Raw genomic sequence first — 14,838 nt, 5'->3', positions numbered from 1 at the left:
ATACATCGTACGTGGTGGTACTGTTCATCCTATCGTGTTTGATGCGATAGATGTTCTTGCCGGAGGAAATTTTGGCCTCTCCTTTATTCTCGGGATTCATGTCAAACTGCAGTTTGCCGGAGATGGGGAATTGGTAATAATTCAAGTTGTTGTTGAATATGTAGAAAGTCTTGCCCACATCCTCGTCGTACTGGGTCAGGATGCTATTCAGGTGTATAATCAACAAACCGTTGAGTTTAGATAATAGGGAGGGTAACAGGTCCCAGCTTGCAGGTGGCGACGGTGCGCTTTGGGCGGATACCTCCATAGCCTGCTTCCTGAAGCCAAACAGGTTCATAGGCATTGTTATTTTATTTTATATTTAGCGATTCGTTTCGAGCAAGCCAATTTCAGCAAGTTTAGTGTTTTGTAGAGCGAGTTGGCAATACTGCCAGTGAGGTTAACATACATTATCAAAAACACATCGTGAAAGGCTACGTTTTGTTCGGGCACACGTACACTCACACAAAAAGCTAAAAAAATTATATACCGTGAAAAGCTACGACGAGTTGGAAACACTGCTGGTGGGTTAACATACACCATAAAAAGCTACGCCTCGCCCCGAGTTGGCAACACTGCTTGTGAGGTTAACATACACCGTAAAAAGCTTCAAAATATCATATAGTAGAATTTTTGTAGTGTGGGTAGGCAACACCGACGAGGCTCAAATAATGATTCGAGCCTCAAATAATAATTCGAGCCTCGTCAGTGTTGCCAATTCCTATTTGTAGGTTAGCTTAGCCAGTGAAAGATCATGTAGTGGAATTTTCTTTGGATGGGTTGGCAAAACCCAAGCCTCAAAAAAAAAAACATCCAATAGAGTTGCCAAATATAAAAAGGGGACAATAGGTCCCCCTCATAAAAGGCTACAGTAAGAGCCCACAGTGTTGCCAACTCTGTGCCCCCAACAGTGTTGCCAGACATAAAAGATACATGGGCCCCTCAGGTCCTTTGATAAAAATTTACAGTGAAAAACCCAGTAGGTTTAACAACACTGTCAAAAAATCTACGGCAGTGTTGCCAGATGTAAACAGAGGGCAATAGACCCCCCTCATAAAAAGCTACAGTGGGCCCACAGTGTTGCCAACTCTGCCCTCAAAATATACATCATAAAAGGCTACGACGAGCCCCACATGATGATTCGAGCCCCAAATGAGGTTTCAGAACTCTCTTATTGTATCTACTAAACTCAATAAGAGTTTCAAAATTAAATTGAAAGAAATGCTTCTACAGGAACAGCAGCTGAACAGTAGCACATACTAGAAGTAAACTGGCACTCAACAAACGACAAAACACTCGTATTCTATAAATGTAACTATTGGAATTTTATTACTATCTTCAAATTATTATTATTATTTACTTAAATGCAACCTTATGTTAACGTTTAAATTTATATTTTTTTCTTTTCACATTTGTATTTTTTTATTTTTTTAAAAAAATATTTTCTTGTTCTATCACATTTATATTATCTTATGACTAATATTACTGAAATGAGAATATTCGTAATTGTAGGTAATGTGATTTTTTTTAATTTCTCTTTAGTGTTATCAATGTGAATATACATTCTGTTTCTGCGCGATATTGATTAAGAATTTGTTCAGATAATTTATGTTTGTGTTCGTCTTGTGTAGTAATTGTGCTGTCTAGTGTATTGTGTATTTGTGTTTGTCTTATGTAGTAGTTCCTCCATTCATATTGGGGGTTAGGCGTAGAGCTGACAACTCTGCACTGTAAAAAGAAATGTCAAGAAACTGCAATATAAGGCCATGGATGTTCCCAAGGTAAAATATTCCGGAGGTAAAATAGTCCCCCGTTCGGATCTCCGGGTGGGGACTACTTTGGGAGGTCCCTGGACTAAGGATAAGATCTACATTAGGAATAAGGATATTAAATTAGGCACCTGGAATGTTCTGAGCCTTTACCGGCCTGGGGCATTTCAGTGTACTGTTAATGAGATAGTTAAGTATAAATTAGATGTAGTAGCTGTCCAGGAAGTTAGGTGGCCAGGAGAAGGGAATTGTAAAACTAAAAATTATACTTTTTTCTATGGTGGTACTGAAAATCATAATTTTGGAACAGGCTTTTTCATAAATAATAGAATTATCTCGCCCCTTAAAACAGTAGAATTTATTAATGATAGGATATCATATGCAGTTTTACAGGGTAGGTGGTGTAAAATTATTTTAATAAACATACATGCACCAACGGAAGATAATGATGATAATACTAAAGATGATTTTTATGCAGAGTTAGAACAGGTCTTTGATAAATTTTCTCAGTATGATATGAAAATTCTGTTAGGTGACTGTAATGCACAGATTGGCAATGAAGAGACATTTAAACCCACGATTGGTAAAGAAAGTCTTCATGAATTAAGTAATGATAATGGTATAAGATTGATTACTTTTGCAACCTCAAAGAATTTAATTGTGAAAAGTACCACTTTTAAACATAAAGATATCCATAAATATACCTGGTCTTCTCCAGATGGTAAAACTCATAATCAGACAGATCATATTCTCATTGATAAGAGAAGGCATACTAGTATAATTGACGTTCGTACACATAGAGGTGCTGACTGTGCCTGTGACCATTATTTAGTAATTGCTAAATTAAGAGAAAGACTCTCAGTGATAAATCATAAGCAACAAAATCTAAAAGTTATAAAATTTGATACAGGAAAGTTTGCTGATGAAAGAATTAAGAAAGATTACCAAATTAAACTGTCAAATAGATTTGATGTTTTGCAAGATTTAAATGATGATGAAAATATAAATGAAACAGACGTAAATAAGAATTGGGAACACATACGTAATGTAATAGAATCTGCAGCTAAAGAAAGTATAGGGTACCATATACCTAGAAAAAGTAAGCCATGGTTTGATAATGAATTTCATAATCTAATAGAAATAAGAGATCAGGCTAGACTTAGGTGGTTAAATAACTCTGATGATACAAATCTAAACAATTATAATAGAATAAAGCGAGAAGTTAACAGCACGTTTAGAAGTAAAAAAAGAGATTACTTGAAAAGCAAAATTAACGAAATTGAAACAAACAGCAAAAATAAAAGTATCAGAGATTTATATAAAGGTGTAAATGAGTTTAGAAAGGGGTGGCAACCTAAAGTAAACTTGATAAAAGATAAAGACGGTGATTTTCTAGCTGACCCAAGAGATATTCTAAATAGATGGAAGAACTACTTTAATGACCTTTTAAATGTCCATGTAGGAGATAAATCAGAAGTAAATGAAGTACACACAGCAGAACCTTTAGTTCCAGAACCTAACTTGACTGAAGTTAAAGATGTTATTAAAAGGCTAAAGAATAACAAAGCACCTGGCATTGATTTAATTCCAGCTGAGTTAATTAAATATGGTGGAAATTCATTAATATGTGAAATTCATAAATTAATTTGTTTAATATGGAATAAAGAAGAAATACCTCAACAGTGGAAAGAATCCATAATTGTTCCTGTGTTTAAAAAAGGTGATAAAATGAACTGCAATAATTACCGTGGAATTTCTCTACTCTCAACAACATACAAAATATTATCTAACATTCTTTTAACAAGACTAACCCCATATGCTAATGAAATTATAGGTGATTATCAATGTGGATTTAAACGCAACAGATAAACTACAGATCAAATTTTTCACATCAGACAGACACTTGAAAAAAAGTGGGAATATAATCAAAATGTCCATCAGCTATTCATTGATTTCAAAAAAGCATATGATTCGGTCAAAAGAGAGAAATTATATAATATATTAGTAGAGTTTGGAATACCTAAGAAGCTTGTTAGTATGATAAAAATATGCACCAGTGAAACAGAAAGTAAAATTCGTGTAGGCATTAATATGTCTGACAAATTTACAATTCATGATGGGTTAAAACAAGGAGATGCATTATCTCCATTGCTCTTTAATTTTGCCTTAGAATATGCTGTTAGGAAGGTAAAAGAAACTAAAGAAGAACTAAAATTAAATGGTGTGACTCAGTTGTTAGCATATGCAGATGATGTAGACTTACTGGGGGATGATGTGAATACAATTAAGAATAAAGCTAAAATATTTTTCAAAACTGCTAAAGATATAGGTTTGGAAGTTAACAAAGAGAAAACTAAATATATGCTTACAGGCCGAAACCAAGTGTTAGGTAATAATCAAAATCTAATTATTGGTAACAACTCGTTTGAAGAAGTTTCCAAATTCAAATACTTAGGAGTAATATTAACGAATGAAAATTATATTAAAGAGGAAATAAAGAGTAGGCTTAATTCAGGAAATGCATGTTACTTCTCTCTTCATAAACTTTTGTCTTCTCGTTTAATATTTAAGAAACTAAAAGTTAAAATATACAAAACCGTAATTTTGCCTGTAGTATTATATGGATGTGAAACTTGGTCCCTCACATTGAAAGAGGAACATAAATTGAGAGTATTTGAAAATAAGATCCTTAGGAAAATCTTTGGACCTAAAAGGGATGAGGAGACAGGTGAGTGGAGAAGGTTACATAATTTAGAACTACATAATTTGTATTCACGTCCAGATATTATTAGAATAATGAAATCAATAAGACTTAGGTGGGCAGGCCATGTGGCACGAATGGGAGAGGAAAGAGGAGTTTACAGGATTCTTGTTGGGAAACCTGATGGTAAGAGACCTGTAGGAAGGCCAAGACGAAGATGGAGGGACAACGTTGAGATGGACCTAAGGGAAATCGGTAGGGATGGAAAAGAGTATATAGATCTTGCTCAAGATAGGGAAAGATGGAAGGCCTGTGTTGCTGCAGCCATGAACCTTCGGGTTTAAGAAGGCTAGAGAGTTAGTTAGTTATAATAATTTTAGTAACTTTTTTCCAGTGAAAATAAAACATTCTGGATGTATTCTCTATTAGTAAATCAAAATATTTTTTAAAGTCTTTGTAGCTGGATTTTGGCAATTTTTTAATGATAGTTTGAAAAATATCAGCTGCGATGTAAATTTACAGTTTAATGATAAGGACACTATTTACGGTTAAACATGATTAGTATTTTCAATATTTTTCTACATAAAATGTTTGCTATTTTTTTCCTATAAAAATAATTGAATTTTAAATCAAGAGAATTTAAGTGTGTTTACAGTTTACATATTACATTTCCTTTCGTATGAGCTTCACCTCATCAGTACATCAATTATGTTTCCTTTGTTTTTCTTTCTTAGAGCCTAATAAACACTATTAAATTATTACGAGATTAATGTACTTTCACCAAAAGTGATTGTGATATCTACAAAATCGTTATGTACATTATTCTATAAATTATTTTCTTAAAGTGAATTAAATCAGTGATTTTTTTTCTCAAAGGAATCACCTGATTTAAATCAACCTCATTTTAATAAATCCACCTTGTTCTCAAGCCTGGAACTGAGTCCTTTTAAAAATTTAGTTAAAAGGACTCAGGAATGGGAGAGGAAATTGTAGGTCCAAAGGTAAAGAAAAAAGTGTATTCGAAATTAGGACTCAATTCTTCCAGGTAATGGTGTTCTTCGTGTTCAGATAGCAAGTGTTCGCAATTAGGATTGTTTGCAAATAAGATGACACCAAATTTAAAATATTCTAGCGTCAACCACATGTTAAGTTTTTAAAAATGGGACCAACGGTTTTTTTTACGTAAGAGCACGGACACTCACGATGTCGCCCCTCTCTATGCCTTACAAGTGTATGTATATATCAGCATAGAGAAGAAAAGCATTAAAATTTAAGTTGAATATTTTATCTTGCATAAAGGATGACAATTATAAACTGAAGTTATCTGCACCATAAATAATATGTAATAACTGAATCAATAAAATTATGTTAATGACGGTTAACTTTTTTCTTTTTTTCTTATTTTTTTTATTTTTTTGCGGTTACGGTATCTATTCCGTAAATCGATTTTTTCTAGTGTTTTTTCCACTATCTGTTGAATTTACAGGAACACACAGAATTTCAGAAGCCCAGAAAGAACATTACGGGGCCTCTACACCTAACCCCTACATTGCGAGGGCGGTCGCCATGCCACTGCTTGTCACCGAAGAACAGATCGGGAACGCAAAATCCTATTGGGAACTTCGACGCAATATCTGCATCAATGGGAGGATTTGTAAGCATGTCCACTCCATCTTCTGTAGCAATTGTCCCTGTCCTTTGCTCTTGCAGATATCCTCATCCCACAGTTACTACTTCCGGAGAGCCTTGTTCTCATGGCAGACCTCACCACCTATGTACCTGCCTTGCATTCGTGAAATAATGGCGTGGCCAAGTGTTTCCATCTTCACATTACGAAATGGTACTGTCAGACATATTTCCTTTGTGCTCAGCTGATGACCGACAATGAAATGTGTTTCCACTAGGCCTGGAGGACTGACAATCCACAATATCTAGAACACAAAACCAGTTCGTTATCCTACTAAATCGCCTGTTTGTTTGGTTATAAATTATGATAAGTTACCATTATCTATAACAAAGAGTTTGACCCTGAATCTGAAGGCGGACGAAAATCTAACTTCATCAACCTACTTCTCTTATCTCAGACACAGTGGCGGCGATTGGGTTCCAAAATTGGAGTACTGCAAGGTGCCAAAACTGGGGGGCACCCCCCCCCCCCTAATCGCCGACAATGCTCAGACATACTTTTTCCTCTCTTCCATGTTGATTTCATTGATCTGATCCCTCTCCGTACACTACCCAGCTTTAAACATGTAATTTTCTATCATCCAGTAGTAAGATATATCCATCCAAAACAAAATTAATTTGTCAATTTTTTTTAGGGCTGAGAAAACAATTAGTTTGTATCAAATATTGTAATTGTACAGATAGGATCATAGTATGGAACGCTTGCGTTTGGGGCGGTTAAAAGAGGTATCACGTTGGGGGACATGGTCCAGGAGACGTACGCCACTGAATCGGATGGTCAACCTCATATCCAGGACATGCTGGGCATGGTAATTAAATAAACTTTTATCGAAATAATTGTCTTCGAGTGTTATTCACTCAGTTTTTGCTGGAAATCTTGCTGATAATGAAAAAATAACATTCAACTTCAGAAACACGAGCGTGCGCGCGTGTGTGAACAAGCACAGACTGCTCATAACGTCCCTCTACAAATACAAATTGTTATTACGCACAGATTATGCTAGAAAGCTGCGATTTTTGTCTTAATTTCAATTTGTGTTATTAATGAAATTTTTCGTATTGCAGGATTTGAATGAGTGATGACTGTATCCTGGGTTGGGCAATTACTTGTTAAAGAGGTTTTCTACATGACACGTAAATTACGCGTAAAATACGCATAAAACGTAAAGTACGCAAAAAACTAGAATCAAACATAAAAGTTAAAATAAAACATGGTTCTTGCGATGATTATTTACAATGTATGGTAGTTGGCAGTAGCAGAAATAAACAATATCCTTTAAAATAATTTCCTTCCGATTTTTTATGTGCTCATATTGTAATTTTACAAACTGCCATATTCACATACACATCATAATTAGCCTAGGCAAGTGCATAATACGTATGAAAAAGAAATTTGAAGCTGTTACTAAAACTTTGAAATCCAATCCAAATAAATTGTAGTTAATCATTATGTTATGTTATAAATAAAGTACTAATGCAAGACGTATACATGAAGAGGATTCTCAATTTTTTACAATATGTGAAAAGGACAGTTCTATTTTTGGAAACCTTTTAGTAAGAGTAAACGCATGAGGTGGCTGTATAAACAATCTTCAGAAAATAATGATTTTCTGCTCAAATATGTATGAAAAATAAAGTTTAAAATGTAATGTAATGAAAGTAGATTTTATGTCACTAATTTACGGAATAAAATTAGTTTTTTTCCTCTGCGTAAAAAACTGGTTTTCTATACGAAGTAAGGTACTATTACATATAGTAGGTTACGCGTAACGTACGTAAAAAACGTAACGAGTAACCTTGTCAACCTTGACTATACCGCAAGAGAAAGTCCAATGTGTATTGTTGTATGCTGAGAGCTACTGTCACTGGTGTACACAGGATTTCTTTTCGGCGGGGAGGGGAATATGAACTTGAACTTGTAAAATTGTATGATGCATAGCTGCGTTCAATGGAGTAGGAGCTTTTTCAATATACAATGTATATAATATTCCCAAACATATATAGCTCTAGAACTCTCGTTCTGGGCTCATTTCGAATGTGATGGGACGGAAAAATCAGAAGTTTATCACATGAAAGTAGCGAGCGAACACGCATCTATTCATTTTAATGCAGGATGCGATTTGAAGGTGGGATAGGAGAGATTCCCACTTCTGTCTTTGAACCATTAAACCTCTTGTTACGAATGACATATCTCAACCAGGGATCATTATTATGATCATATGTGAACTATATTATTAAATGTATCGTACTTACAGTTCTTCCAGTTCAGTTCAATCAAGTTGACTGCCCCATACCTACATGCAAAAGATTCGTCACAATTTATGATGGCTGTGTGCAGTGGCGCCAACTGGGGCCGGAGCCCACCTAATAATTTGTCGTGATTTATTATTATTATATTTGTTATCGTGATTCGTGGTGTGGTGTAGTAATTATAGAAATCAGTAAACAACAGATTTTGAAAAGTTAAAATGCATTCTTAGTGTACATTAAAATTAAAATACATGAAAGGTTGGATTTATACGATTTTTTTGTAAACTTATAATCCAAGCGCTTGAGCTCACACAACCTTTTGAAAAGCTGGCGCTTCTGGCTGTCTTTTAGATGCCATATATTCGGTATTTTCTGAGACTACTGGTGTCTCGCAAACACTTTTCTATCGAAGAGTAAAACTGGGCTGTAATTTTTACGTATGTCGGGTTGCTTCGTCGTTTAATTCTCTTCGAGCGCTTGAGATCTGTAGCATTGTGTTGTGTCCCCGATTGACTCGTGAGGCGTCCAAGTTTCAAGGATTAGCGAATCATTTGAGAAAGTAGTTATTAATAATAGAATTTGCTATACTTTACGACTCTCTGCAAGTACTGAAAGTACTGTCATTGTAATACAAAACCGAAATTGACATGGCTACTCTTCAAAACATTGAAAAAGATCGATTCACTGTGTAGGAGGACGATAGTTCAGGAGTTAAAGGAAAGACCATCCATTCGAAAGCAATTTTTTCGACCTTTGGTGGACAATATGGATAGCCATTGTGAAGACTTAGGATTCTTCTCGCATGTAGTCCTATCAAATGCACATACATGGCAGTTAGATAATTGTGAACGTGTGTTTTATGGTGACATTTCGGGTGAATTTTTATGTGAGCGAAAGCATTCGTGCGTCAGTAATTAAAGATTTTCGAATCTACAAAGAAAATCCAAAACACATTTCTACCTCACTCAAAGATTATGTGAATTCAATCAAAATTGTATCAATATCTACATCTCAATGTGAACACGGGTTCATTGCCATGAATCTAACCTTTTCTGATCACACTGAGATTAAATTTGCGTTGATCATAAATCAATTTCGGTGATACCCCTTCGTTGTTGCTTTTCCTTTTTCATGCGATATGAGCTCCAATAACCATTATAAAACTTTGCTTTAAGTTATTCAAAGACAAAAATTGTTATCAGGGATCATAATCCGCGATTACTGTACAACAAAATTATCGGCGTCAGTATCGGACGGATCTCCCCCCCCCCCCACACACACATACCAAACTATGCATACTGAGGTGGGTTAATAATTTTAAAGAATGGTTCAAGAACTTCAAAGTGGACCGCATTGAGCTGCGTTTCTCAACCGCCGGCTCCTGGCATCAATGAAACCGGCCAGCGACAGATTCTCCTGGAATTTCTTATTTTAGTTTTCTAACCAACCATTTCTCATAAAAAAATATTTTGTACTGGAAATATTCTGAGAAGAATGATATTCGTGATTGTGTCGAAAAGCTCTTACTCGGAACGATTAAATAACAACTGCCTAGCAACTGCCACGGATCAAGCCGTGTATTTTTAAACATGGAAGTATTGAGGATTGATCGGGGATATTCAGAATTATTGAGTCATTCTAAAAGAAACTCAAACTTGATATGACTGCAGACGGAAACAATGAAATGTTTCAGTCTTACGCCTTTCACGGTCAAGTTGGCCGTTTAGCGGCATCTAGCGCGTCGGGCAGCGAGAGCGCGTCTGCTGGCAAACTGGATGCAACTTCCGCGTAAGTGGAACCGATAGCTATGTAATGAAATGAGCTCGTACAATTACATTGACAGTTACAATTAAAATGAGCACGTACCTTGTTACACGAGGTGTTGGAAATGTTATCCTCCTACTTCCACACATTTACGGCATTTTTTAAAGGACATTTTGACTAACAAGTATCAGTTCCTCTTCTGAAATTGCTTCAATTTCTCTCCTGATATTTTCTCTCAATTCCTCTAATGTATGCCTTCATGTTTAAAAGCTTGGTAGCTCACCATGCGGATGTCATGTAAATGTCTGTTTCATCTGCAAATTCTGCTCCAAAACGCTTTCTATATTCCCCACAAAAATTCGTAATGACATAGAGTCGTACATAAAAATTCGTTGCTTTAAATTGTACAGATAGCGTGGCATTATTAGACTGAAGAAAAGCACCAGTAATACGTAAACTAAAACAAAACAATCTGAAACTCTTCTTAACACCTTAACGCTTCACAATCACGTGCAAACTGGAAACCAGCTATCTGGATACTGAAGCACTGACGCGTCCAGTGCCAAGGTCAGCGTACAGCTGTGGGTCTAAATGCCGTCAGATGCGCTCTCAATACCCGACGCGCTAGACGCCGCTCCACCGTGAAAGGCACTGTTTTATCGAAGCGTTTGATTCTGTTTGTAGAATTCACTTTCATATATTACTGCAGCTCATTTCAAGATATTCTCGTTTTAAAAGCATTATCCTAAACATGAGGATCCCCGGGGAAAAAAATGTGGATTTCTTTGAACCTATAGAAACAGCCCTTTCTTATGGAGAAACCCTTCAACTTATTGAATTTCACCGGACAAAGACCGGAAAGTACATTTAATTCTGTCAGTAATTTGAAATTCTGATAAGAATGAAAACTTAAAATCCAAATTGACCTGAAACATCAATGTCATTTCTTGTTTGTTTCTCCACCACAAGTCTTTGTGAAACTTCATTTACTGCTATGACTGTGATTAACATGAAACAGAGGAACCGCCTGACTGACTGTCTACGTTTGACTACTGTTATGTCTTAATCTTCATGACATAAACAGAAATACACATGTCAAGAGTGGAACTTCATAAATAAATACATTTAAACTTATAACAAGGTGGGTTTACATTCTAACACATAAAGATAGACATACATAAACAAAGTCCATCATAGTTTCTATGCACAGACTATTACAAATGGTCATAGCTGCCAGTTCACCATGCACAATAATATAATGTATTTGAAATATGATATTTTGTTATATAACAGCTACCACTTCAATTTATTCAAGAATTAAAAAAGCTATAACAGCAATAAAAGTCTCACTGCTATAATGTAGATTCAAAAACTCCATTTGGAATAATAAAATAAACTAAGTTAAACTTTTTCAATAACTTATAACTGCTGTGTTAAAGTACTGCGTATTAAAATTCAAAATTAAAATTTATGGGTTAAATTACATACATATTTGGTGTGTACATACACATGAAAATAAGTGTTGCGTTCTTAAATTTTTAAAAAAATAGTTAGTGTTGGGACTAGTCTTTATTGCCTAAATTACATACGTAGATACATAATTTGGCGCATGTATCTCATAAAAATGTTTCCCTGAGAAGTTGACATCCTCCTGCTGCTTCCTTTGCTGAGCTGATTTTTACAATGCATAAGTATTATACTCAGTAGATTTTTTTTAAAACCAATATCATTAAAATGAATCAATTTAATGATTCAACAATAAATTTTACACTGAATAATATAATTAATGTTGTTTCAGAAAGTGACATGTAATAGAAATCAGCATAAATTAATTTAATGATGTTGGTCTGAGGAAGCTACAGTATTACATTCGTCCAATGATTGATAACTATAGCTCTTGTCGTCTTAGGGCGGAAGCTCTACTAGCTGGAAAGGGAAGTGGGGAGCGGGAAGCGACCAATCCAGTGCGATAAGAAAAGCAGCAGTCTGCAGAACGAGGTGCGCGCAGCACCTCCTCCCGCGACGTCGTAACTCTCGGTGCTACCGCTGTTGTCTGGTTGGTCCGCGGCGTATTCCCCGCTCACCACTTCCCTTACCAGCATGTTGGACGCCCGACGTAAGACTAGAGAAGAGCTGTAGTGATTGATGACCGGTATAAATGTAATTAGTATATATTAGTATTTTTTATGATTATGCCATAATTAATTATTACTATTTATGTTAGTTTGCACTTTAGAAAATGGAAATAATTTACGAATAAATTTATTGAAACCAACCCTCATCTTTTAAATAAAGCATTTACCGGCCCACGGTCTCACAAAGGTTGAGAACCACTTGAATAGCGCCAAGGATTGCTTGTACGTACCAATCCCGTTTCCTAACATTACGACAGTTATACATTGTGCATTGGCGAGTTGGATATATTGAGCCTCAAACGGGGAGCGCGAACTGAAGTGGTGTGACTTAAGAAATATAAACTGTAGCCCTTGAGAAATATTTTGCATAAAAAGAAACTCTGCACTTTTCATCATTTATGATTCGTGCGTAATAATAATTTATAATGGTAACGGGACTATGGACACACAGACATATTATTGATATTATTAGTTCAGTACAGACAATCCATAAGAAATACGTGCAGGCAGTGCTTTCTTCCTAGCGGTTCTCAACGGTAAAGTATAACGGCACCTTTTTATATGTGGGAGTAAACGAATAAAATTTTATTTTAACGAAAGAAATGTGTGTGTAACTACCTGGTTTCATGATAATTTATGAACATTCCATTATATTTTGAGCAGTTCTAATGATGAACACAAGAATTAAGCAACTTGAAGAGTTTCAACCTTTCATGGAAAAGAAGAAACACTGCATGTATGTCTATGAAATTTTAGATTTTGATTTAGCGTTTCTTGGAACAAATTTCCGACCTTATGATGACAAAATTTTAATGATTCGATACTAGCATACTGTTCGGGATCCTGTTAATCGGAAGGGATACATGACATTTTTTGCCGACGCCTCCAAAGAAAATTCGCAATTCTGGACACATCTAGTGATTCTGTTATTCTGGGGGGCTGGGGGACTGGGGGTGACACTTATTTCTTCACTTACGAAACAAATTAGTTTTCACTTACTTGAATAAATTTTATATTTTGTTTTAAGTCCACTTTATGCACAGATAGGCTTATCGGGACTGGACCTACAGTTCAAAGTAGGATTCGAACCACTATGGGCCTCTAGCGGGTATCGAACGCAGGAGCCCTCGATTACAACGCGACGACGTTACCACTGCGCCATCGGCCAGTTTCTTACTTTGGAAGAGAGCTCGAGCTATGTTTTATTATTTGAGGGTTTAAGTTTACGAAATCTTAAATTGAGAACATTCCAATTTAAATATTACCCTTAGGTTATCGTGCCGTACGAAAAACTTACTTACCTGAGAGGGGGAGAACAGGCCCACAATTTTTATTATCACTAAAATTCAAGAAAGCGTCTTAATAATTAATCACTGTTGGTTGTGTCCTAATTACAAACGGCGCCAAAATCGTCCTAATTGCAAACACATAAAAGTGAGAAATAATTTCATGTCGTAATTGCGAACACATGAAACTGAAAAACCTGTTTTCAAAGACAGATAAGGTAGTGCGCAGAGGAACAGCTGGTTTTACTAACAACAACAGCCAACCTGATTGACTTATCATGGTATTTTGCTTTGTAAATCCCTCCAAGGTCATTTCACCTTTTCAGTCTGTCCACGTAATCTGACTTTCATTCGTGTGTTAATGACTCGAAAACCCCTTGGTGCCTAAAGTGATGTGGAACTGCTTCAACAGGAAGCACCGGACAAATAATGTAGTGGAGGGATGGAACCGCAAAATCAACAGTGAGGTAGGTAGTCCGCATCCGAGAGTGAAAGACCTTATATAGAGCTTAAAGGCTGAGGCAGAAAAGTCTAATGGCATAATTCTTAGGATGGTTTGAGTTGGTGTTTTTAATTCCACTTTATTCACAGCAAGGCAAATCGGGACTAGATCTATATTTTAAAGTGGGATCCGAACCACCATGTGCCTCAACCGGGTATCGAACCCGGGACCCCTTGCTTATAGGCGACGACGCAACCACTGCGCCATCGGGGAGGCCCGATTCTTAGGATGGAAATGATCCTGGAAGATGTAAAACGGAAGAAAAAATGTGGTCTCGTTTTTTGGACGGGAGGGTGAAGAGGAGCAACTTGTTTAATAACAAGTAAAAGGACATTATTGGTATTCCTAAATTTTAAAGAACAGTGTCATTTTTGAAATTTTTGGTAAAGTTAATGATTGTATTATTAAATGACGAAGCTGTTTTCCGTTAAGAGTGTGCAGTACGTAGTCCTATAAAAAGTAGGGCACACTTTTATTAATTGCATATACTTTGGCGACTACTTTAATCATGTCGAATTTTCTATGATCCAACAAAACACTGACCAGTCTCAAATCTGGAAATGAGTTCCTTTAAAAAAGATCGTTAAAAGGACTTGGAAGTGTGAGAGAAAGTTGTAGTTCCCAAGGTAGAAAAATGTGTTCGCAATTAGGACACATACACCTTCGAGGATATTCCTGTTCAGGCAGCAAGTATTCGCAACTAGGA

The sequence above is a fragment of the Lepisma saccharinum genome, chromosome 21 (assembly GCF_977018435.1).
Source record: "Lepisma saccharinum chromosome 21, izLepSacc3.1, whole genome shotgun sequence".
Classification (NCBI taxonomy): Eukaryota; Metazoa; Arthropoda; class Insecta; order Zygentoma; family Lepismatidae; genus Lepisma; species Lepisma saccharinum.
This window is presented reverse-complemented; position numbering follows the sequence as displayed.